General features: G+C 43.7%; 1 protein-coding gene across 4 annotated transcripts in view; it reads left to right on the forward strand.

Annotated features, from left to right (window-relative positions):
- Positions 1-2,116: 2,116 nt before the first annotated feature.
- Positions 2,117-23,023, forward strand: part of CSRNP3 (cysteine and serine rich nuclear protein 3) — a 134,869-nt gene continuing 113,962 nt past the window's right edge. Inside the window, exons 1-4 of one of the 4 annotated variants that reach the window (XM_053264254.1) lie at positions 2,117-2,210; positions 3,868-4,106; positions 7,538-7,724; positions 10,415-10,576. The gene's annotated coding sequence lies outside the window, so the exon portion shown is untranslated. Of the gene's footprint in view, positions 2,211-3,016; positions 3,141-3,867; positions 4,107-7,537; positions 7,725-10,414; positions 10,577-23,023 lie in introns of those variants that run through there. The other 3 variants (XM_053264246.1, XM_053264260.1, XM_053264268.1) reach the window with 3 other exon arrangements.

A 23,023-nucleotide genomic window follows, 5' to 3' on the forward strand; every position in this document is an offset into this window, starting at 1 on the left:
CTGCAGTGATGCACGAGCCCTTGACAGGAAGACCTATAACCTGAGGAGAGGGGAGGGGGAACTGCTACCCAAAGATTTGCCATTTGCTCCTCTACCCCTAGCCATCACTATCGTTGAATGGGGGTATGTGACAGCAGCGGCAGCCGCTCTTTCTCCTCTAGCTCTTGGGGAAGAGTGCACCCCTTATTTTCTAATGGGGAGGAGGGAGGAGCTGCTGTGTTCCCCTGTAAAAATGCTCCCCTTTGCAGAGAAGGAAGTCGCTTAGTATTCACAGGCTAGAGCCCCCACCCCCAGGCCTTGAGCCAGCCCTGTTAGTTTGTATCTGCTTAAAAGCAGACTTGAATGCTGAACAGCTTCCAGGTATAATAGTGAAATTGAATTAATAATAAAGGCTGTGGCAGAAAAAGGCCAAAATCATCCCAGTGGTAATTGGCGCCCTGGGTGCAGTTCCAAAAGACCTTGAAGAGCACCTCAACACCATAGGGGCCACAGAAATCACCATCAGCCGATTACAAAAAGCAGCTTTACTGGGAACAGCCTATATTCTGCGACGATATCTATAACAACAGCAACAACATTGACAATAAAATTCTGGCATCCCAGGTCCTTGGGAAGGACTCAATGTCTGGATAAAACAAACCAGTCAATAACACCTGTCTGACTGTGTAAACAAGAAATAATATGATATGATATGCATATATCATATGTTATTTGCAGCCAGTCCTATCACTAGGTTTCATGAACATTCAGGTGGTAGATTGCAGAGAGGGTACTATTTGCCTGCACCTCTTCTCTATCTGTGTAACATTAGCATTTTGACCTTGCTTCAGATATAAAAATGCGAATGGCAGCGCTTTTGTCATTTTGCTTATATGAACAAATCTGGTGAAGAGATCTAAAAACTCTAATCCAGACTGATTACAAGAGCATAGTTATGTCTTCTACTGATCACTAGATGTCACCCCATGATTGTGTCAGGTTTAATGTTTCATGCCTAGTCTGCACTCTTAAAAGGCACTGTGTTCAGTATTTCATCTTTAAGAGAAACCTGAAGGAAAGTATTTCTGTACACACCAAAATTTCTCTCCTTTCAATTAATGGGATTTAATGAGCAATTTAAGACATAACTATGCTATTGTAAGCTATTTGGATTTTTAATTTCTTCACCAAACCTGTCTAGATAGGCTAACAGCTAGATAAACTAGCTGTTGCTAGCATTTTTGTATCTGCCACTGGAAGTCAAAACTCGCTGCACACCACCATTATTATCTCTCTGTATATTTCTCTAAGGCATACCTGTCGCTAATCCCATGTGTGGCAGCTCTCGCGAGAGTTTGCAAGCAAGCTGCCAGCAGGGGGAGAGGAAAGCAACGTCGGCAGAGGACAGGCTTGCGGGCGAGGTGGGACAGATGGTGGGGGAAGAAAACGGCAATGATAGAGGCAGGCGGGCAGGGAGGGAGGGAAAAAATGGTGGCAATGGCAATGGGTGGGCAAGAAAACAATGGTGGTAGGTGGGCGGGGAGGAAAATAAAATGGCAGTGGGTGGGCAAGAAAACAGCAACAGTGGGGAAGGTGGGCGGGGAGGGAAAGAAAGTGATGGCGGGTGGGCAGGAAGGAGGTAGGGAGAACTAGAGGTGCAGATGCTCTGCACCCGGCCCAACTAGTTATCAGTATTACACAGGCATGGGAGTGCCTATGTATTATGATTTGTTTGTTTGTTTATAACAATTCAAAACCTGTTACAACTTTTTACCAGTTCTTTAAAACTTTAAGGTTTTAATTTTGTGGATGATTTTTAAATTGTTAAATTGTTTTAAGTTTTTGTATATATTTTAACTTGTTTTATGCTATTGTTAACCACCTAGAGATGAAAGTTTGGGGCGGTGTACAAATGTGATAAATAAATAAATAAATATAACCGATTAAAATACTTTAAAACAATCTAAAAACCTTGGAAGGCCAGGCCAAACAAATAAGTTTTTAGGGCTCTCTTAAAGGCCAACTGCAAGCCTAAACTGCGGATATCTGCCGGGAGCGCATTCCATAGGCCAGCAGCAGCTATAGAAAAGGCCCGGCTCCGAGTCGCCACCAGATGTACCAGTGGTAACTGGAGATGGACCTCTCCAGATGACTTCAACATGCGATGAGGATTATACAGAAGAAAGAGCTCTCTAAGGTAGCCCGGACCCAAGCCGTTCAGGGCTTTAAAGGTAATAACCAGCACTTTGTATTCTGCCCGGAAACATATTGGCAGCCAGTGCAACTCTTTTAATAGCAATAGCAATAGCACTTACATTTATATACCGCTCAATAGCTGGGAGCTCTCTAAGCGGTTTACAATGATTTAGCATATTGCCCCCCAACATTCTGGGTACTCGTTTTACTGACCTCGGAAGGATGGAAGGCTGAGTCAACCTTGAGCCCCTGGTCAGGATCGAACTTGTAACCTTCTGCTTACAGGGCGGCAGTTTTACCACTGCACCACCAGGGGCTCATTTTAAGACAGGCATAATTTACAAATGGATGGAGAGGTAAAACAGTATTCCGTCATGTGATTGCACCTGCCCATGCTCCACCTTCTGTGGCTTCTCAAAGCTTTCCCTTTGCATTATTTGTGCTAAAGGGGGCATTTTTATTTTCAGAATTACCTGCTGAACAAGTGTGAACAAATTGAATTCCTATAAAGATGTTAAAGTTATGAAGAGTAGAAGCTGAAAAGCAGATATGGAACTTCAAAACCACATTTGTGTCTCTCCACCCCCATATTTATGATGGGATTTTTAGCATCCAAATAGGGAAGCACAGACTGACTCAATTTCTCCAAGAAAGGTCTCTTTAGATGGTCTGTCTTCTGTATAAGGGCCTTTCATGCATCTGGCGGGGGGGGGGGGGGTATTTTCAATTTTTACAAATTAAGAAAAAAGATGGCCATGTAATGTCAAACTTGCACATGCTCAGTGCAGTCAAAATGTTTGTGAGGAGAAAAGGGGAGGGGGAAGGGGGGAGTGGGCAGAGAAGGGAGGGGGAGGAGTAAACTGCTTCTACCCTTGTTGCCCTGGAAACAGCTACGAAGGACCTCTGAAGGGGCTAGCTGGTGAAATCTTTCCCCTCTCCCAGAGAAGGAGAAATGTCTTGAAATGGTAACCATTACAACCAAATGATTTAACTCGTGTCTCTGAGCTAAACAGGTGAACAGCCCTACTCTTGCCCCCACTCTTGCCGCATGGTTTGCCGCTGGCCCCACTCTTGCTGCCCTCGGCCCCACTCTTGTCATCCTGCTCTTGCCACCGGCCCCACTTGCCAGCTGGCCCTCACACCAGTAAGACGCAGAATGGCCTCTTTCCTTTCTGGGCTCAGGAAAGAAGCCATTCTGTTTCTTACCAGCATGCAAGACGGCCGATGAGTGGGGCCTGCAGCAGCAGCAAGATCAGGGCTGGCAGCAGCAAAAGTGGGGGCAAGGATGACGGTGGGGTGAGCAGGCGAGAGAGCAAGGAAGCAGGAGGAGGAGCAGCAGCAGCACCAGCAGTAGGATGTTTGCGTGTGTGTGTTTGCTGCAAAAATTAAGTGTAAAAAATTTCCATGACATAATTTTTTTTTACTAGAGGCCAATGATCTTTTCTTGAACACAGTCCCCCTCTGACCTTATTATGCCACTGCAGCCCCCATTTTAAAAAGTGAGGACATTCAATTAAAGAAAAATGCATGTACATCTGAAATATCAAGTGCATGCCAAACATGGATAGATCTTTCATACCATCTCTCATTATCTCCAGCACAATAAGCACGACTCAGTCAAAGTTAATAATAGTGATGATGGTGATGATCATGGTGATGATGATGATAAAGAAAATACCCTTTGGTTTATAGGGAAATTATGGGTGTTGCTGCTTCAACTGAGCTCCAAAAACAAGAAGATTTGATGGCCCATGATGTTCACGCCAGGAGGGCATGAGATCCGATGCTCAGTCTGAGATTTCTTCCAGTGATCCTGGCAATGCTTTTGAAACTTTTTTTTAATAGAGTGGGACTTTTGCAGCAGTTGGTAAAGCTAGAAAGAAAGAAAAGAAACCAGAGACAGTCTTCCATGCTTCTGTGTGATTGGAATGGTAATTGTCTCATCTTTCCATTTATCTCTCCCTTCTGCATTTAAGGAACATATAGATCTCTGCTCCTTCCCACACCACCCAATCTTCTTGGGCTAATCTGCATAGTGGTTTACTGCATTAAAACAATATGTTTGTTTTTAATTAGGTTCTCTCTCTTGCCCTACAAACCCTCCTCCTTCAGACTGCTGGCTAGCTTCAGAAATTGGTCAGATTAGGAATGGACATGCTGAAAGCTGGAAAAGAAAAAGGCCGAACCATGTACAAATGTGGCTTACATCTTGCAGATTTTTGACATTTCAGATACGCCTTTAGTGCCTAGGCTGACTTCTTGTAATTATATGCCTATAGGCAGTTCTCCTTGCAAGTCCTTTTGTGTCACCTTCTGAATGTGTCACTGCATGTCAGCATTAGATTGTAACTGTTCTGCTCCAGTCATACTCTTGGTCACTCATTGACTGCATTCATTCTGGTGACTCAAGAATACCGAGTACTGTTGCCTTTATTCAAAGATAGAGTTGGGGGTGTAGACTAGATATAATATGAATGGTTTAGGAGTTGCCCTTTGATTTTATGGGTTAGATTTTTTTCTATCTTTTAAGTGGTTTTGTTGAGAAAGGGGGACCCATCCCTGGGGTGAAAGCATGCTCAGTCTCAGCTGATTGTGCAATCTGCTGCTATGCCCTGCTCCAAGCTGACCACTCTCTCATGAGAATGTTTCACCTTAGAGAGACACATGCAGGCTGGAGGAATTTTACTGCCCGGCCTGGTTGATAATTCTTCCCAACTCCCGGGGATGAGTCCCTGAGTAACCCCTTTCTCAGCCCCGGCACTTGCCATGGACCTGGACTTTTAAATGTCTCATTTTAGAACCCTTCGCTCGGTTAGTACAGTTCCATGTTCCAGTTTGCTGGCGGCATCCACCTGGCTCTCCTGGAACCACCTTAAGCTTCAGGTGCTGTGCCCCAGAATTCCCTGCTGTGGCTAATTTGCATCCACTGCAATGTCAGGCCTAGCCAGGCCTGATCCACCTGAGAACATAGAATCCATCCCTGGTCTTTCCTGATCTGCTTACTCAAAGCTGCTTGTATGCATAAAGTGGCCCAGACCCTTTGAAAGCCCGGAGGGCTGAGTGGTGAAAGGAAGGTATGGGATGCGAGTTCTATCTTTTATCAGATGTGTCAGGAGCCCCACAGAAGCAGTGCACCCTGGGATGATGGGTTAATACAATGTAATGAGGAGTGTGGTCCACTGGAGAGTTGGAAGCACTTCACGATGCCCCTTCTCCCATGGATTAGCCGTCTCATGAGAAGGGTGATCTCTGGCTGGCAAGCCGGCTCAGGGCCAAGTGTATGTTGGGCTTTACCTGGTTTCTCGGCCCAGGTTTGGTTGCCTAAGGGCATCCCTGGCCATAGTGAACCACCGAACTGACTCAAACCCAGAATCCTTTGCCTGCCTTCATCTACATATCCCCCCTAAATGGATGGACACGGGCTCTTCTATAGAGTTTAAGGAAACCAGTTTTCCCCGATATTTCCTAGGTCCAATACCTGAAGCCTCTTGGGCACCTCAAAACCCTTCTTGGTTATTAGGAATGTGTGCAACGGCTCGAGGTTGAGCCATTTTGCCATCAAACTGGGCCGGCTTGAGGACTCGCCCTTGAGCCAGAACAGGTCCAGTTCAGCTCAACCTGTAATCAAAACCCTCTGGCTGGCTTGGAGCCGGTTTGGGGATTCTAAGGTTAAAAAAATTATTAATTAATTAATTTTTGTTAAGACTCACCACTAGGTATGGGGGTGCTGCCACGACTGCGGGGGTGTGTGTGTCTCTGCCATCTCCCCCTCCCCCCACTGCCCCCCCCACTCCTTAAAGGGCCATTTTGGGCCATTTTTGGAACACTCTGGCCCTTCCTCCTGTGGTGGTGCCATTTTGGAGGCCACCATGCAAACACCCTGGCCTCCAGGCCACGCAAATGGCCTCCAGGCCACCCATTCAATAAAAAATTATTGGAAAAATCTATGACTTTGGGAATATTTTTTTTTTTTACCATTTGGGATGTTGCGGGGGGGGGTGGGGGGCATTGCTAGATGCCAGGAGACCTGCAGAGCATGGTAGGGCACTTTATTCAGCCCGTTCTCCCTTTTAAAAAGACATTTTTACTACATTTCTTAAGATTCTAGGAACCTAACCCCCACAATACTGTAGACTATTGAGTCTATGAGATGGGGGGGGGGTTTTAGATTCCTAGACTCCTAAGAAATGTGGTAAAGACATTCTTAAAAACTTTTAGCGTCATTGTCCACGGTTTTGCTACCTGTGGTAATAAGGTCCACCTGTATAGGTGAATATATGAGGTGATTGTCATCAACCAAGATATTTTAAAAAGAAAGAGCCTTGTATGTAAATACTTGAATTTAATCTTTTAAAAGCTGTTTTTAAAATTAATTTTTATCCTCCTGTACGATGATCTCCCAGAATCCACCACCATATCCTCTACTTTTTTCCATTCCTCCATTCCAAAGAGCAATTATATGACCACTCACCCCGCCTCATACCATGCCCTGCCTGAAACCTCCACTCTCTTGGCCTCCCCACTACACCCCTCCTAGACCCCTCCAGCTTGAACACAGCCACTGTTGTGTTTCTAGTCAATCCATTCCTTGATCCAAGCCAGGTTCTAAAATAGTTACAGTTTTTAGTTCAGTCCTACACTGGAGGTGGGGCAGGCAAGCCGCTGGAGAATAGAAACCAGTCTGTACAACATTTGCCTTTCTGTAAACCAGATGTGTTTCATTAAACTATTAATATTCTTAATCATACTCCACTGCCTTGTCTCTTTCCTCTGGATTCTACAGCCACTACTACCGCTCTTTATTCTCTCACCCCACCCCAACACATACCCACTGCCTATGTTGGCCTCTGGAGATAAAACAGAAGGCTGCAACACTAATATTCCTCCCTGCTCAGGGAAGGAGGAAGGTGTTGGGAATTCTCTCTGCTAAAAGATACCCTTCTATTACAGCAGAGTGCACAGAAGCAAAACACAGCGGAGTCTGCCCAGGCATACGTGTTTGCTGAGAGCAAAAGAAACTCGGAGCCAGTTCATAGTTTCAAATCAATATAAGGAGTCTTTATTGGAAAACTCCATTCTAGATAGGAAAGTGGAGAGATAGAATCTCTAATTTATCTAGCTAGCTGATGCAGAGAGATGCTGCATGCATCTCTGCACACATGGTTCAGAGAGAGAGGCGAGCGTGTGTGATAGAGGAAGGAAAGGAAGGAAGGAAGAGAGGCAGGCAGGCAGGCAGGAAGTCCCTGAGAGTAGCAATCTACATATCAAAGGGATAGTGTCAAAGCAGTAGAGAGAAAGGGTGACCAATGTCTTGACCCCTCTAGCCCTCTGACTCACTAATCTGTCACCCTCTGTCTTTGAGGCATGAGGCAGCACAAGAGTCCTTCACTTCCAGCAGAAGGAAGGCCTTGAGCCAGAGCAGCCTGTGAGGGAAGACCTTTCAGAAGACCAAGCCAATGGAAGGAGAAGTTGTTGCATTTGACTGTGGCCCAGGGAAGACTGGACAAGGCTACTGTAAACAAGTCCATTACTATGTGGGGGAGACTGCAGTTAAGTATAGCCAATGATACTTAAGACTGTTTATACAAACATGTGTCACATTGTGTGTGTGTGTGAAATATCTTTCTATTTATGGAGTGTCCAGATGTTGTAAGATTTGCCAGAGCCAACCAGAAGCAGCACCATTAGAAGAGAACAAGCCACATTCTTCTGAGGGGTGAGCTCATGCCTGCCAACATGTCCCTATTTTCCCAATCAGGTGAATGGGAAAATAGGGACATGTTGGCAGGTATGTGAGCTGCTGACCAAGGCCATCTTCCAGAACAGTACAATGGGTTCAAGCCTGGCAAGTGGAGCCTGCTGTGATTCTCTCATTAGGAATGGTCTCAAATATCTCTTATAGGCCTCCCAACTAATGGAGGATACTAGAGCCTCTTGATTTCCATACATTAACAAACAAATTAAGCACATTTAAAACTGCAGGAGGGTAAGCACCCCTTCTTGCCTATCCAGCAGACACCCCTGTTTACAGGGAGTTTATTAGCTGGAAATGAGACAGGAGTAAAAAGATCTGTGAGTTTATGATTCATTGGTGTTAGTTTTGTGTGTGTGTGTATGTGTGTATCTATCTATCAGGGGTGTAGCAAGGTTTGAGTGGGCCCAGAGACCAGATTTTAAAATGCTCCCCCTCACTGAAGCTCAGCTCATGAAATAAAGAAATCTTAAATGAGGCGGAATAGTGGTAACAAAAAGCATATATCTATCTATATCTATCTATCTATCTATCTATCTATCTATCTATCTATCTATCTATCTATCTATTTATCTATCTATATATCCTATGTGCCACAATGGAACATCATCCTTAATTATTTTTAGAAAGGTTTTGTAAATTGTGGACGCTGCAAGTCATTTAATGGTACTAGAGAAAGACATGCTGTTCTGGTAGCTCCAGGTCTTAACACTCACATCAGTTTTGGAGGATGAATACAACTGAAGGAAGCCCGGGTGGGTGAGTGGCTGGGGGAGTCAGTCATGTGACTTGCCTCTGGGGGGCCCCCAAAGCAGTGGGCCCCCAGACAACTGTCTCCCCTTGCCCTATTATAGTTACACCCCTATTTATCGATCAATATAGATATAGAAATAGATATAGATATATAACTCTGCCTGCCCTTGCAACCTTTAAAACTGCCTAAGGTGTAAAATAGGTAACGGTAAAGTGTGCCATCAAGTCGATGTTGACTCCTGGTGACCACAGAGCCCTGTGGTTTTTCTTTGGTAGAAGACAGGAGGGGTTTACCATTGCTATTTCCTGCGCAGTATGAGATGATGCCTTTCAGCATCTTCCTATATCGCTGCTGCCCGATATAGGTGTTTCCCATAGTCTGGGAAACATACCAGTGGGGATTCAAACCGGCAACCTTCTGCTTGTTAGTCAAGCATTTCCACGCAGCACCACTTAAGGTGACTAAGGTGTAAAATACCATTACCCTCAAATGGTGTAAAATACCAATCCCTCAAAATACCAAGCTGTAAAATACCAGTCCCTCAAATGCTTTCTTTGCATAATCCTTAATAGAATTAATGAGATGTGAATAATATGTTTGTGGGGTCAGGATCATTTGCAGATTGCACCTATTTCCCAGTGGAACTGTTCTGGGATCATCTACCTTATACTCATTTCTACAGAATACTTAGTCTGAATAATGCACATTGTCACCTGTTTTGGAGTTGAATTTGTTTCTCTCTCTCTCTCTCTCTCTCTCTCTCTCTCTCTCTCTCTCTCTCACACACACACACACACACACACACACACACAGACACACACTGCATTGGACAAGTTCAGGTTTTTAATTCTCTGATTTTGTGGTCCTGTTGTGGTTAGCCATTTCTGCTAAGGGCAGCTTGGTTCAGCACGTTATCTTACACTTAAAGTATGGATAGCCAAGTTCTTTAAAAAACCTGTATCAATTTGTGGAGGGCAATCAGATGTATTAATTGCTATGTTTCCCTTTAAAATAAGTGGAAAGATGTAGCTAGGAAATAATTGATCGCTTGTACTTGGATATTTGTATTTGGTGCAAAATATAGTTTAAGAAGCCACCTGAAGACCTAAACCACACATTACCATTGAAGCCAAATTGGTAGTAAAACCTAGTGGCTGGAGGTCATTTAATCCTCAAAAAGTAAAGCCCCATCTTCATTGGTAGCACTGTTCCCTCTTTGGCATGCACACAAGTTTTTGGATGTCTGCTCAGTTCATTTTAGATCCCGCTCAGGTTGGATCAGGAAGGCCCCACTCTGAATGCATGTGCACACGCACTGCCTTGATACTGCCGCCCAGAACAAAATTCATTCCGCACAGAGATGAAAAAAATTAGAGGGACCGCTGAGTAGAAGATCATTGTCCTATATTTCCTGTTTTCTTTTGTATTTATCATACCAAGGTATGTTAGCTTCCCAGTATTCCTAGTCTACAGTGTGTAGTAAGCACATGCCAAAGTACACAAGCACCTGCCCACTCCCCTATTTACCCCCCCCCCAAGGAAAATTGATTGTAAGTAGAAAATAATATTATTAATTTTTAAATAAGAGCTTATTGGGAGAATGTTTTCTTCAACCATATTTACAGTGCAGAAACCTCAAACTTTCCTATTCATTGGTTACTGCGTTTTTGCGATACATTTTGCCTTTGCATTGTTTATTTCTATTTCTTCCTTTTATGATGTTGTTCGTACAGAACTGGGTAGAAGGAAGGGGGGAATGAGGAAGAGAGCACATTCCAGAGGATGCCAGGATGTCTATCCTCTGATTGGCTGACCACTGCTCAATGGCTGGTGGAAAAGGAGTGAACCTTTCAGTCTGCTTTGCCGGAGCTAAAATAACAGAATTCCAGTTACAGGTAATTCTATGGGGGAGGACAAGGGATAGAGAGGAGATGCTTTTTACACTATGAGTATTAGCTGTGTTGTAAACATCCATGTGTGGGTACTTGTATAATCAGTGAAATGCTAATGTGGCTTTGAAGCAGTTTAGCAGGGATGTGGTTGTTATGTGTGTGTCGCTTCAGGAAGTAATCCATATACAGTAAAATCAGTAGCACATCTGAATATCTCTGGCAACTTTCTCACATCCATCTTAAACAAAGATTGAGAAGTTAAGGCAAACAGATAATGAGGTGCGCAAAATAAAGCTTTTGCTAGTCCATAGGGATCATGGTAGCGGCAAAAAGACAGTGCTGGGAAATCAAAGGGGGTTTCTTTAGGCCGAGGAAAGCGGAGACTTCGGCTGATACAGCCTTTGATCAAAATATGTGCTCTTTATGTAGACTGTTAGTTCAGAATTGTGCCATTTCCTTTGAAATAACTGAGAAAACAATTTTTACAGGTCAGTGGCTTTAATGGACATTAGAGTGTGTTGAGCTTTTGAATAAATATTCTCTGAAGAATTTGTAGGGCAAGTGAAAATATAATCACTTAATCACTTACCCTATTCAACAGAAAATGTTAATCAGACAGCCTACAAAATGGATCACCAATGATTTGAAATTGGTGATCCATTTTGTAGGCTGTCTGGTTAACATCTTGTTTTAGCACCAATATTCCTAGAGTTTACATCAACAGAAAACATATGTGTACGAGTCAGTTTTTTAGTTGCAACACAGCATTAAAAAAAAAATTCAGTAGAGCACTACTTTGCACAAACTGCAATGAATAATGCTTCAGCAGTTAAAACTGTGTTCTGTTCTGCAGCTTCATACGATAAGGTCATATAGTATATACTTACCTAGATACCTTCTATAGGTAGAACCTTTCAGTATTTCTGCTGGCATAGTTCCGAGTAGAATTTAAAATGTAAGAAAAATGTACATAGTATGAAATTTTAAAATTATCGTCTGTGAACATCTTATCTCTGCTAAAACTGGTTGCCTGTTAAACATTATAGACAAAATATTGATGAACACTTTACCTTTAAAAAGATGAGTATTTTAGAAAATGACCTGCAACATTTAATGTGGAATGTGTGAAATCAAATGTCTCTTTTTCTTTAATAACTTGCTTGATTACTGAAATCTATGCCTTTCTCAGTTAATGTTTTCCCAAAAACATATCAAAATGCTGATGGAAATTTTCTATATATGAGTGATAAATTATGTGAGAATAAAATGCATAAAGAAACATTGTGCAGTTCATGTGAAGAGTATGTGTCATTGCATTCAAACCTTAAGTGGGTTTTGTTATGCACAATATTGCTCTCTATATGTATTATTAGCAGTAGGTGAGTCCGGAAAAACATTGAACTAGCCTCCAAAATGGGTATGGTCTTTGATTTGAATATATATGCATTTTTCTGTTGTTATATGAGAATACTATATTCACATTTGTGTTTTCAAATATAGCATGCAAATATGCACACACATAATACCATCCCAGTGCTAAGGTACAATTTATTAACCACTGCTCAGTGGCTGCTGGAAGAAGGAGTAAACTAATTATCAATATATACTATACCCCTTTCAAGGGTCACTTACTCTTTCACTGATTCAGTAGAAGGCAGCTCCTTTTCTCTTAATGATGTTATTTAGCATCTTGTTAATTTCAGTGTTGTCCCATCACTGGACTCAGATGGAACTGGCAAAGTCAGGAAACAGGTTGTCAGTTTCACCATTGCTCTATGTCTGGAGTCTGCAGATAAAATTGAAGGAAATGGTTGTCAATTTCACACATGCTTCACCATTAAAAACAAAACAAAAAATGATGTACACTAGCTCTTGTGGAACTGACAACTGTCAAGACTTTCCTGCAACTTTGCCAGCTTTACTAGTGAGGATGGAAGATGAAGCAAATAGCTGTGCTAGAGATTGCAGTGTGCATTGTGCTATTTTCCATGGAACTCAAATTAACCTAATTGTATCGGAATAGTACCCATTTATTTATATTGTGCCTTTCTTTTATGTTGAAGTACCTTGAGTTATCCAGACACTGACCAGACCTAGATTTACTTAGCTTTAGCAAGGCTGCTATATTACATGCCCTCTTCAGACCATGCGTTGGGACTATTCACATAACTCCCATTGACTCATTCCACAAGTGCTTAATTTATATACCGCTTTTCAACAAAAAAGTTTCCTAAAGGGTTTACATAGAGAAATGATAACAAATAAGATGGATCTCTGTCCCTGAAGGGCTCACAATCTAAAAAGATCTAGGCATTGACACAAGGGCAAAAGCATCACCCTTGAGTTTGCTGGAACCAAATGCCAATGTAGCAATACCACTAACTGTTATGATTGTTGCACTGCAGAGTGCTTCAACCCCTGTGGCACACCACAAGCACTTGTGCTTCGCTGTGACTTCGCTGTGAGGGGGCATAGGACGCAGTGACTTAAGACCACGCAAGGGCTTTTTGCTCATTAGGAGCTATGGGGGCCAGCAAAACTATGCTGGCCCCCATACCTGAGACTGGTAGTGCTCTGGGAGCAGGGGCATGGAATTCAGCCCTCCAGCTTTGTTTCCTTTAACAGGTATAAGACGCTGCACACATAACCAGCTTTTCTATTTTTGCATATTCCGGCTGGGTTACAGAGATATGAAATGGGGCATGCTGTGTCTAAGGACATATTTATTACCTAATTATTAATATTATTAATGTTGTGAACTCTTATTCTTAGTTCTCAGTTTTTAGCTTTTATTAATAACTAGCTTAATAACTAGTTTTTATTAATAACTAGCTTAACCTGTGCAGTGAATCTGCACGATAGTACTTGATTGCTCTGCTCACCCCCTGCCACAGCACCTCTCACCTCAGTGATATCTCCACCCTCACCTGAACCACACCCCTGCTCCTCCTCCTCCATCTGGTTGCTTCCATCCCCCTCACCGTTCTTGGTAACAGCTGCAGAGTTGCTGGTGCCTATTGGGCGCCTACTACAGCTCCCTATCCCCAGAGACCGACCCCCCTTACCTGAGCCCCACTCCTGCTCCTCCCCACAGGAGCAGCAGCAGCATTGGTTGACCAGACCCTTCCTCTTGCTGCTACCACCATGGCCGCTCATTTCCCGTAGGTGGCTGACAGGCCTGGGCCCATCCCTTGCCTGCCTGCCTCCCTCTGCCAATGACCTTGATAGCCCCAGATAGTAGCAGTGGTTGACTGGGCCCTTCCTTGCTGCCAATAGGTGCCGTCGTGGCCACTCGTTCCCCTCAGGCTGCTGACAGGCTCAGGCCCATCCCTCACCCTTCCTTCTTTCTTTCTTCCGCTCCCTTTCCCCCCCTTTCTCTCTCCTCCACTCGGTCTTCCCCTCTGTCTTTCTTCCCCTCCTCTCCCTTTCTCTCTCTCCCTCCCATCCTGAGTTAACAGATCTTGTTCATCTTGTTTCCTCATCTAATTTGCACAGTGGCAGCCTCCTTCTCCTGAATAGCAATAGCAATAGCAATAGCAATAGCACTTACATTTATATACCGCTCTATAGCCGGAGCTCTCTAAGCGGTTTACAATGATTTTAGCATATTGCCCCCAACATTCTGGGTACTCATTTTACCGACCTCGGAAGGATGGAAGGCTGAGTCAACCTTGAGCCCCTGGTCAGGATTGAACTTGTAACCTGGTTACAGGGCGGCAGTTTTACCACTGCGCCACCAGGGGCTCTTTCCTCCCTCATGACCCCTCTCTTCGCAGACCCCTGCCCACTATCCTTTTATATATAGAGAGATTCCTCTCCTCTACAATCAAGAACATCTGCCAACCAGTAACAGTTGCATTCCAGCTGACCTTAACCCTCACAGGCTCTTCCTCCCTATCTGCATACGAACCCCACTGCCCAATCAACATGGTGCCCCATGGACATCCTCTCTATCTGCATATGGAATCCCCACTGCCCAATTACCACGGTGCTTCTCTTCATGAACTCTCGCGAGAGCTGCCACACACAGGATTAGTCACGGGTATGCCTTAGAGAATAATATATATAGATTTTAATTTGAAGCTTTTAAAAGAAATTGTAACTTTAAATGAGGTTTTTTTAGCCTTGTATTTTAGCTTGTTTAACTGTATCAGTTTTTTTATTTTACATTGTATTTATTTTATTAATGTTGTGAACCACCCCGAGCAGTAGGGTAATGGAGAGGCGGGGTATAAATATTTTAAATAAATAATAATTAAATAAACTCATTCAAGATGCTACCATGTTCTCTCTTTTCCTGCATTTATTCCATTAATACCTTCGCAGATTTCCATTGACAGAGAATTTGAATTTTTTTCTATGTTTGCATATAAAGGTGATAACTTTGTACATTGGTTTGAGTGGCATTCAGTGTAACACTTATCCATTCTGAATCAGACTATGGCACCAACCTTTTCTGTGTCTCTCCCTCCCCCCGCACCCCGACTTAAACATTCTACCACATTCAGTTCTCCTGCGAATCCAGTGGCAATGAATAGGGACTGTGTGGGAGGAATGCACAGTGGACTGCACCCAGCAGCTCCAGTAATCAAGAGAAATTGGTAGAAACAGATCTTAGTTCAACACATATTTCAATTATTCAGTTTCCTTGGAAACCTTCTACTGCAGATGGATTTGCCTTTCTGTGGCTAAAAATATCTATCTAGCCCCCTTTAAAATAACAAAGAAGAGGAGAGCTGCAGAATGGGATTCCTTAAGCATTTGCCACACTAATATTTAAAGTTCTCTTAGGCAGGTATTTGGCGTGAACTGCAGACCTGTAATTTCTTATCCTACAATACCTTGCAGTGTTGCTGGCAAGCATTCCCCAGCCTTGTAGAAGAGAGATAAGCCCACCAGCCTTGGCTGCACTTCCTGCTGGGAGAAAAAGTGTTCATGTGGGAGGGTGATAGATTATAAAAGTTCCAAAGCAATTGCTATGAAAGCTGGGGGTGACTGGTTGAAAAATATTGCAGGGCTGTCTGCTGTTCCCATGTTACTTCTCGGATGTCAAAGGCACCCCTTCCATTCCTTTCCGCTTGAGCAAAGTTAAACCTTCTCTCAGACACTTATTAGGATGTTTTGAGGCTTTTTTCACCATAAATTTAGTTTGCAGAAATGATGGCAATCTTCTTCTCTTCCTACAAAATGCTTAATTAAGCTTCATTCTTTTTCACCATGACAAGCAGTTTCTGTATATTCTCTTTGCATTTAAGTAATATGCTTGGGTATATTATTTGAACCCATTGGCTGTGATCCAACAACTAGGCACATATAACCTCATCAAAGCCTATTGGCTGCTGTACGGTTAAGCACATCTACGTCCATGTTAGATTGTAGCCACAGATTAGTTATCATCTCTATTAATTTTAAATTTTCCTACTGAAATGCTATAGTCTTTTTTAAAAAGAGTGTACAATCAGTCATTTGTTTTGGGGAAAAAAACAGATTAAAATTTGAATATACCAAGTCAGCTGTTATTAGTTTAGTAAGTCTCTCTACGCTTTGGATATACAATTTTTGCAAAACTGCAGTAAGAGTTCAATTCTGATCTTTTCAATTCAGTGAGAGCATTGTTACTGGCCAGTATGAGCAGTATTGAAGCATCTCAGTAATATTCAGGATTAAGCAAATGGTTTTAATTGTTAAAAATGGAAGAAACAATGTAAACATATTTCAAGTAAGTGTCATGGTAGAAAGTGTGTGTGTGAGAAAGAAAGCTGCTATTGGATTTCTTCCTTGTAAAGGAGGATTGTGAGTATTGTTGGCCAAACTGTAGAAAACAATTTTGTTATTTTCAGAATTTGCTATCAATAGATATCCAACACACTGCTGTGCTCTATTAATTACAATGGAAAATATTTAACTTTCTACGAATTACTCTAATGCAATTAAAATCTTTGTGGCTTTATGCAAATATTACTGATGAATAGCTGCAGATAATGATTTGTTCTATTACCTTGTCATAGACTTCCTCAGAATATATCCTGTTAGAATAAATGTGCCTTTTATAGATAAATGAAAAACAATATTTTTGCATAGTTTTTGCCAAGGGTCAGAATCCGTTTTGGGAGTGTTTGGAATTCCAATGAGGCCTTGCAGCTCCTCCTTTGCAGCTCATTATATAACTACACACAGAAGATTTACAAAATCATCTTTATTAATAACTACTTCATTGGGGAGTAACAAGATGTTGAGCTCCCAGAATAATTTACGGTAGGGTCCTCAAAACATTTTTATTTTTGTTAACTGAAATCACTGCTTTGAATAGTTTTTTCTTTGTGATGGAGCACATTGACAATACATCAACGAGTATTTTTGTAAATGAATTCTAATATTCAGATATATTTTATCTCTTGTTTTGAAAGCTTTACAAATGAATTTGGTAAATTTCCCTTTTAAAAAAAAATCTTTTGCAAAGCTACAGATATAAAGCAAAGGCAGTTAAGGATGAGATATGTTTCAACTTAGTCCAGAAACCAATAATGCTAAAGGACTTGATCTAAACCACTTTACTGCCTCTTGAAATCAATGGGAGTTGCATCCCAGTCCTAACTATTTTCATCTATGATGCCACTATAGCATCACTACTGTTAGGACACATAGGGCAAGTCAGGTGTGTGCTGAGGGAATTTTACAGTGAGGGCTAACCTAGGCACAGTTGTGAGAATGGTACAAAGGGGAGGTAACATGCTTCTCAGCAAAGGGCCACTGTGTGAAACAGGATGCTGGACTAGATGGGCCTTGGGCCTGATCCAGCAGGGCTGTTCTTATGTTCTCATGTTCTTATGATACCTAACTGTAAGGCTAGCAAACCAGAGTGTTAATGTGAGGAATTTCAAGAGACTAAAGGACTAAAGGGGAGTGTTGGTGGTGCTGGGTCCTGGGGACAGGATTGGACTTTTATATTGGTGAGTAGGAAGGGGGCGAGAGATGGAGAGCAGAGGATTAGAGGTAAATGAAGGGAGGTGGAGGATTCGGATAATGGTAGGGAAAGGAAGATATGGCAATAGGCGGAGGAGATCAGGGAGTAGGGCCCTTAGATATTCACGGGCTCGGAACTGCTCTAACCTTTGCTCTGTTTTGAGGGAGAATGGGAGAATGGAGTGGATACACTCAACATTGATGATATGTAACGCCAGCTCCATTATTAATAAGACCAACACCTTGCAAACATACTTTGTGGAGGCAGGTGTTGATCTGGCGTTTGTAACTGAGACCTGGGTGAGGGAAGGTGAGACAGTTGCCCTTATTGAATTAACCCCTCCTGGGTTTAAAGTTCTTAATCAGTCATGGCTCAGGGGTTGGGGGGGGGGTCACTGCCCTTATCTGAGAAGACTATTCTTATAGTGAACTCCCCGCCCCCGAGATCCCTGGAGTTGACTGTGTGGGTTTAAAGTGGGACATTGCTGAGAGTCTAGCTATCTGGTTGGTGTATCGGCCACCTAATGCACCGCCAGAGGCTTTGCACGGTCTGATGGAGGCGGTAGCAGGGTGGGCTCTGAAGTACCCGAGGCTATTAGTTCTTGGTGATTTCAATGTTCACATCAATGACCCAGTCTCTATTCAGGCACAGGAGTTAGTGCCAGCTATGATGTCCTTGGGACTCTTGCAATTTGTCACGGGTCCTACCCATCAATTGGGTTACACCTTGGATCTAGTTTTCGGGATGGGGTTAGAGGTGTGTCCATTTTCAACTGAGAGGGTGCCATGGTCAGACCATTATACCTTTAAGGCATGGTTGGGGGTCACACCGCTGCCCCGTTCAGAGAGAAGGCAGGTCTATGTTCGCCCAAGGAGATTAATGGACCCGTTGAAATTGCAGCATGCTTTACGGGATCCGATGCCCCTTGATGATTCGTTGGATGCCCTAGTCGCCGACTGGAATAGCTGGCTTTCTGAGGCTATTGATACGATCGCACCATGGTATCTTCTGAGATGTCCCCGGAACCCAGCTCCGTGGTATATCCCGGAGTTGAGGGAGATGAAACGGTGTCTCAGACAATTAGAGTGGGGCTGGAAAAGAGCCCAGGATGAAGCGATGAGAACATCTTATAGTTCATTTATGAGATCCTATGAGGTAGCAGTGAGAGACGTGAAAAAAGAGTTTTTTGGGGCCGCCATCACATCCGCAAGCTCATGGCTGGCTAAAGTATTTGAGATAGTTTAATCTCTTATAAATGTTTCTGGTACAGATCATGAAGTTAGAGAATTGGGTATTGGCTGTGAGGTTTTTAAGGGCTTTTTTGAGGATAAAATCTTGTTGCTCCGCCGAGACCTCCCTCTTACTTCCGATGCAATTGAGGAATTGGAGGTTCCATGGTCGTCTACCGGGCCAGTTTTGGAGAATTTTAAAAAACTTTCAGAGTCCGAAGTTGAAATTTTTTTGACAGCTATGAGGCCTACCACATATCCCCTAGATCCTTGCCCCTCCTGGCTGGTGAAGGCCGCCTGGAAGGGGTTGCAGATCTCCCTTGGGAATATTATCAATCTGTCTCTGGAGACGGGGTTTTTCCCAGGAGAGCTGAAGGAGGCATTGGTTAGGCCACTTTTGAAGAAGCCATTGTTGGATGTCTCAGAGCCAGCTAACTACCACCCGGTATCGAATTTGCCTTTTTTAGATAAAGTGATAGAGTGAGCGGTAGCAGTACAACTTCAGATGTTTTTGGAGAATGCAGCGATTCTCGATCCCTTCCAGTCTGGGTTTCGGCCTGGGCATGGGGTAAAAACGGTCCTTGTCGCCCTGGCTGATGATCTCCGTCACCAGCTTGATAGGGGAGGGTCAGTGCTGCTGTTGCTTTTAGATCTCACAGCAGCGTTCGACACTGTGGACCATGATATTGTGATCCACCACATAGCTGATGCTGGGATTCAAAATGTGGGCTTGTTGTGGCTATGTTCTTTCCTACAAGACCAGGGATATAGAGTAGCAATGGGCAATGAGAGGTTTTCACGTCATGTATTAACATGTGGCGTCCCCCAAGGGGCTATTCTCTCGCCCTTGCTGTTCAATATTTATACGCGGCCTTTAGCAAAGCTGGTGAGGAGTTCTGGGCTAGGGTGCCATCAATATGCGGATGACACCCAGCTTTTTCTGCTGATGGAAGGCATGGCTGAGGATACCATAGCCCAGCTGATCAGGTGCTTGGAGGCGGTTGTAGACTGGCTGAAGCAAAGTCATCTGTAGCTTAATCCAGATAAGACTGAAGTTCTATGGCTGGGCCCGAAGAGGTCAGTGGAGAGTTTCCAGTTACCGACCCTTGATAGTGCTTGTTTGATACTTCAGCCTACAGTGAAGAGTCTGGGTGTGATTCTTGATGCCTCTTTGAATATGGAGGCTCAGATCATGGAGGCCGTTCGAAAGGCCTTTTTTCAGTTATGCCAAATACAGTGGCTGGCCCTTTATCTGTCCCCTCCAGATTTGGCCACTGTGATCCATGTGCTGGTCACTTCTAGGTTAGATTATTGCAACTCGCTTTATGTGGGGTTGCCACTGTGCCTAACTCGGAGATTGCAACTGGTGCAGAATGCAGCGGCCAAGGTCCTTACTAAGGCACCTTGGCGAGCACATGTGACACCTTTGCTCGTTCAGCTGCACTGGTTGCCGGTTGAGTCCTGGGTTAGGTTTAAGGTATTAACTTTAACATTTAAAGCCTTACACAGTATGGGCCCTCCATACCTCTAGGACCGCATTATTTGATATGTCCCTCGCCGGGTCCTGAGATCAGCCACAAGTATTACCTTGGTGATCCCGGGCCCTAGGGATATTAAACTGCAATAAACGAGAGCCAGGGCCTTCTCAGTGGTGGCTCCAGCTCTATGGAACGGTCTCCTGGATAATATCAGAGCTTTCCATGATCTGTCGGATTTCCGTAAGGCATGTAATACTGAAATGTTCCGTCGGGTGTTCGGTCACTGAGATAGCTGGTTGTAGAGTGATCTTGTAATCCATGATTACTATGTCATGTGGAATGAATACTGTATGGGGTTGGGGTTAGGATGTTATGTAAGATGTATTTTATAGAATTGTGTTGCTATGTATGTTATTGCCTGTAATCCGCTCTGTGTCCTATGGGAGTAGGACGACATATAAATCTAAATGAATGAATGAATGAATGAATGAATGAATAAATAAATAAACTCACTTGCATATGACACAATATAGCAAGGCAATGCATTCAATAGTGCTCACTGAAATGAATGGAACACCCACAGCATTTTAGAAGACTTCTAGTGAGTCCTATTGCTCAGTAGCAACTCCTAGTGAGTCTGCTTAAAGTTAAACTAGCCTCTTAACATGGCAACGCTATGCTAGGATGGTTCTAAGGCAGGTGTCGGGTTAATTGACATGGGAAATGATTAATCAGGATGAATTGTTCTGGAACGATTGGTTCCTTGTGAAGATAGGGGTATGGGTGGAATTTAGGTGTTTGGAAACTAGGTGCCCTAGGTGTGGGAACTGTTGATGAGTGTGGGTTGTTATTGGAGTAGGTAACTCTTTTAATGGACCCTTTGCGAGGGGCGCTGGGTTTCCATGAGCATGCATTGTCCCTTAGAAGTCCTGTGATCCCCCAGACCTGTGCTTGCAATCCTGCCCAAGTAAGATTACTGAGATCTAAGTGGCATAGGCTAAGTTTTGACCAGGCCATTGTAGCTAGGCCATTGTAAACTGTTCTGATGTCCAAATTAACTGCTCGTTGTCCAGATTAAGAATGCGGTCCCTTGTGATTACTGCTCTACTCAGAACTGCCAACAGCCTCTTTCTAGCTATGTAGGGTTCGAGACCTTCGGTGGGGTGTTTCCAAATAGAAGAGAGCAGGGCTAGCACTTCCTTCATTCTATCATCCTGATTAGTACCATCGGCTGCCAAGACTCCGAAGTCTGCTTCGAAGAGGTGCAGGTCTGAATTTGACAAACATACCTTAGCCAACTGAGACAAGTCTGTGCCATTGGCAGGATGGTATATACACCATAGACTAGTCACCCAATTTATAGCCACTTATCTGCTTAGGGAACATACTGCTTCATGGTCACCTGGACCTCTGTTGGTTTCCACTGGATCATTTCTTTAGCTTCCTCGAACTCAGGGCTGTTCAACTTTGTCCCTCCTGCAGAAGTTGGCCTACAACTCCCATAATCGCTGGCTATTGGACACTGTGGTTGGGGATTTTGGGACTTGTAGTCCAAAAACAGCTGGAGGGCCCAAGTTAAGAACATATGAACAGCCCTGCTGGATCAGGCCCAAGGCCCATCTAGTCCAACATCCTGTTTCACACAGTGGCTCACCAGATGCTGCTGGAAGCCTACAGGCAGGAGTTGAGTGCATGCCCTCTCTCCTGCTCTTACTTCCCTGCAACTGGTACTCAGAGGCATCCTGCCTCTGAGACTGGAGGTGGCCTATAGCCCTCCGACTAGTAGCCGTTGATAGACCTCTCCTCTATGAAGTTATCCAAACCCTCTTAAAGCCATCCAGACTGTTGGCTGTCATCACATCTTGTGGCAGAGAATTTCACAAGTTGATTATGTGTTGTGTGAAAAAGTACCTTTGCTGGTCCTAAATTTCCTGGCAATCAATTTCATGGGATGACCCCTGGTTCTAGTGTTATGTGAGAGGGAGAAAACTTCTCTCTATCCACTTTCTCTACACCATGCATGATTTTATAGACCGCTATCATGTCTCCCCACAGTCATGTTTTTTCTAAACTAAATAGCCCCAGGTGTTGTAGCCTTGCCTCATAAGGAAGGTGCTCTAGGCCCCTGATCATCTTGGTTGCCCTCTTCTGCACCTTTTCCAGTTCTACAATGTCCTTTTTTAGATGTGGTGACCAGAATTGTATGCAGTACTCCAGGTGTGGCCGCACCATAGTTTTGTATAATGGCATTATAATATTAGCACTTTTATTTTCAATCCCTTTCCTAATGATCCCAAGCATGGAATTGTCCTTTTTCACAGCTGCCGCAGATTGAGTTGACACTTTCAACAAGCTGTCCACCACGACCCCATGATCCCTCTCCTGGTCAGTCACCGACAGCTCAGATCCCATCAACGTATACTTGAAGTTGGGTTTTTTCATCCCAGTGTGCATCTGAAGGCAAATGTGAATCTGAGAATGTCCTGGTACTGTCTGGGAGAAAAACAAGCATATAGTTTGGGCTGAAAGAGGAGATGACTCCTATCACCCTAGCCTGAGCCTATCACCCTGCCACTGATATGAAGAGAATGAGCAGCCTGGTCTTATCATGGGTGACCCAAGGTGTTACAGCCCCTAAGATGAGGCACTATATGCTGCCTTGCCCCATGCTCCTGATGGAGACTGCCCGCCAGGGGCGTATCTAGGGGTAGGGCAGGCAGGGCACGTGCCCCGGGCGCCACTTGAAGGGGGTGCCGTTTTGTAAAATTAATTTAAAAAA

The sequence above is a fragment of the Hemicordylus capensis genome, chromosome 1 (genome assembly GCF_027244095.1).
Source record: "Hemicordylus capensis ecotype Gifberg chromosome 1, rHemCap1.1.pri, whole genome shotgun sequence".
Lineage (NCBI taxonomy): Eukaryota > Metazoa > Chordata > Lepidosauria > Squamata > Cordylidae > Hemicordylus > Hemicordylus capensis.